The sequence below is a fragment of the Corylus avellana genome, chromosome ca8, assembly GCF_901000735.1.
Source record: "Corylus avellana chromosome ca8, CavTom2PMs-1.0".
In the NCBI taxonomy this organism is placed as follows: Eukaryota; Viridiplantae; Streptophyta; class Magnoliopsida; order Fagales; family Betulaceae; genus Corylus; species Corylus avellana.
In genome coordinates, this window is record NC_081548.1 from 8,851,357 (window position 1) to 8,855,238 (window position 3,882).

The following is a 3,882-nucleotide window of genomic DNA, read 5'->3' on the forward strand; positions in this document are numbered from 1 at the left end:
GTATGCCCACAATACTTCTGGCAGATCTTCTGCCCAGTTGCCTTTTCGATCATCCAGCTTTTTCTTCAAGATCTTGAAAATTGTTTTGTTGGTGGCCTCTACCTGCCCATTTGCCTGGGGGTGCCCTGGAGACGAGTAATAGTTCTTTATTCGCAGCTGGGCACACCAAGATCGAAATGAGTCGCAGTCAAATTGCTTGCCATTATCCGTGATAAAAGCATGGGGAATGCCATACCGACATATGATGTTCTTCCATAAGAATCGTTCAATTGTTTTGGCTGTGATATTAACCAAGGCTTCAACCTCTGCCCACTTGGTGAAATAATCTACAGCAACAACCGCGAACTGTGCATTTCCCCTGCTCCGAGGCAATGGTCCTACTATATCTACCCCCCATTGGGAGAAGGGCCAAGGTGAAGAGATTGCACTCAAGTCTTCAGGCGGTTGATGAGTGACGTTAGCGAATCGCTGGCATTTGTCACAATTTCTGACTATATTTGCCGAGTCCTGATTCATGTTGGGCCAATAGAAACCTGTTCGGACTGCTTTATGTGCCAATATTCTGGCTCCAGAATGGCTTCCACAGACTCCCTCATGGATCTCTCTAAGGATATAGTTTCCTTCATCCTTCGAAACACATTTTAAGAGTGGCAACGTGAAACCCCTTTTGTAAAGGACTCCATTTATCATTGTAAATCTTTCCGCTCTTACCTTCAATCTGATAGCCAGCTTTTTATCTGAAGGCAGTATTCCTTTTTCCAGGTATTCCACAATTTCTAGCTGCCAATCAGGCATGGTCTCGGCTGTCGAGACCGACACCGTCTCTGTAACTGATGACTGTGGAAGAATTTGGATAGGAGTCTCGACTTCAATTTCTTTATCGGCCGTTGAGGCAATCCGGGCCAACTGGTCTGCCCTTTCATTCTCTGGTCTCGGAATCTTCACAATGCTAAACTTTTCAAATAAAGCTTGCGAATCCTGCACTTTAGATAAGTATAACTTCATCTTGTTTCCCTTGGCTTCGAATTCCCCACGGATGTGCCCTACAACGACCTGAGTGTCACTCCTTATTTCGACAAATTTGGCTCCCATTTCAAGAGCTAAACCGAGTCCTGCCAAGACTGCCTCGTACTCGGCCTCGTTATTCGTTGTTCTGAACTTCAACTTTATTGCACTACATAACTCTTCCCCATCGGGAGTAATCATTACTATCCCAGCTCCACCATGTTTCTTTGTAGACGACCCATCTACGTAGACTACCCAGGTCTCATCACTGGGCCAACTAGTGATGTCTGGCAAATTAGTGAATTCTGCCAGAAAATCAGCCAGTGCCTGGCCCTTGAGAGAATTCCGAGGGAGAAATTCAATATCGAATTCTCCCAGCTCAATGGCCCAGTTAGCTAATCTTCCCGACAGATCTAGCTTTCTTAGTATTTTTTTTAAAGAGTGTTCAATCAACACCCGGATAGTATGAGCTTGAAAGTAGGGTCGGAGCTTCCTGGATGCTATATTCAAGGCAAAAGCCAGTTTTTCCATCTGGGGATACCTTTTTCAGCGCCCCTCAAAGCTCTGCTTGTGAAGTATACAGGCTTTTGAATTCCTTCTTCCTCTCGGATTAATGCAGCACTGACAGCCGTTTGAGACACAGCTAAATACAAATATAGTACCTCCCCAGGCTTTGTCTGGCTCAGCAAAGGAGGGCTCACCAGATATTTTTTCAGCTGTCCGAAGGCTTCTTCACATTCGTCTGTCCATTCAAAGGCCTTTCGCAAGACTTTGAAAAACGGAAGACACTTATCGGTCGACCGTGAAATGAACCGATTTAGTGCCGCTACCCTTCCTGTCAATTGCTGGAGCTGCTTTAAGTTTCTCGGAGATTGCATATCCAAGACAGCTTGTATTTTTTCAGGATTGGCCTCTATTCCTCGGCTGGATACCATGTAACCGAGGAACTTTCCTGATGAAACTCCGAATGCACACTTTGAGGGATTCAACTTCATCCCATACTTCTTCAAGGTTGCGAACGTCTCTTGTAAGTCGAGTGTGTGGTCCTGTGGCAGCACACTCTTGACTAGCATGTCATCAACGTATACTTCCATATTGCGTCCGATCTGGTCTCGGAACATCTTGTTTACCAGCCTCTGGTATGTTGCCCCTGCGTTTTTCAAGCCGAAGGGCATGACCTTATAACAGTACAAGCCTCGGTCAGTTATGAACGCAGTTTTCTCACGGTATTCTGGATGCATATATATCTGGTTGTAACCAGAGAAGGCATCCATGAAGCTAAGTAATCCATACCCAGCTGTTGAGTCCACCAATGCATCAATGCGGGGTAATGGAAAACTGTCTTTTGGACAGGCTTTATTGAGGTCAGTGAAATCCACGCACATCCTCCACTTCCCATTGGACTTTTTGACCAATACTACATTAGCCAACCAATCGGGATAATATACTTCTTCGATGAAACGAGCTTTGAGAAGCTTCTCCACTTCTTCTGCTATGGCCACATTCCGTTCAGGGGCGAACTTTCTTCTTTTTTGCTTTACTGGTTTTACACTTGGATCCACATTTAGCTGGTGGATGATGTCTTCAGGATCAATTCCTGGCATATCTTCATGAGTCCATGCAAAAACTTCTAAATTCTTTCTGAGGAAGATAATGAGGTCGTCTCGGATTCTGGGACTGAGTTGTGTTCCAATCTTCAAAGTCTTGTCTCCACTCACTACCACATCCTCCAAAGGTTCAGCTGGCTCTCCCTTTGGGTCATTCCTGTTATTACCACCTACTGTACCAATCACAATAGGAGTCGGATCCGAGACCCTCTTGAGAGACGTATTGTAACATCTTCTCGCCTGGGTCTGATCCCCTTTCACTTCTCCGACCCCTTCTTCCGTCGGGAACTTCATCATCAAATGGTATGTTGAAGTTACGGCCTTTAACTTATTTAAAGCGGGTCTACCGATAATGGCATTGTAGGCCCCTGGTCGATCAATAACCAGGAAATCTACCATCACGGTTTTCTGCTTAGGTGCCATCCCTGCCATTACAGGCAGTGAAATAAGACCAATCGGCTGGACCTGTTCTCCTGCAAATCCAACCAAGGGAGAGCTAAATGGTGTGATCCTATCACGATCAATACCCATTTGTTTAAAAACTGGCCAGTACAGTACATCAGCCGAGCTTCCATTGTCCACCAAAATTCTGTGAATCATATGGTTGGCCACTGTTACTGTTATGACTAGGGGATCATCATGTGGCTGCATTACTCCCCTAGCGTCTTCTTCAAAAAAAGAAAGGATCACTGAATCCTTTTTTGCAACTTTGGACGGTCTTTGCACTGTAAAAACTTCCTCGGCATGTGTCTTCCTAGCATGGGTTTTCCTGGCCGAATTAGACTGTCATCCACCAGCTATTCCTCCTGCAATAGTATGGATTTCTCCTACTACTCCTTGATCCCGAGGGGGTCTCGGGTCTTCTCTGGGACCATCATCCCGATCACGTCTCGGCTCCCGTGCCCTTTCAGCTCGGTTCCCTTCTAATAGGAAAGGCTGTTGATGCACCGCGCCTTGGTTCCTTTCCCCTGCTAGGAATCTTACCAGCCTTCCATTTCTAATGAAAGTTTCGATTTCCTACCGCAAGGTTATGCAGTCTTCCGTCAAATGTCCGTGATCATTGTGGTATTCGCAGAACTTCGTCCGATCTCGCTTCCTTGGATCACCCCGTAACTTACTTGGCCACCTGAAAGCTGGGTCTCTTCTAATTTCCATAAACACTTCGTTGACCCTGGTATTCAAAGGTGTGAACCTTCGATCTTCACGTCGCCGGGGTTCGGTCTTTGGGACTGATGGTACAGTCTTCTTCACTATTCTCTTCTGAAACCTT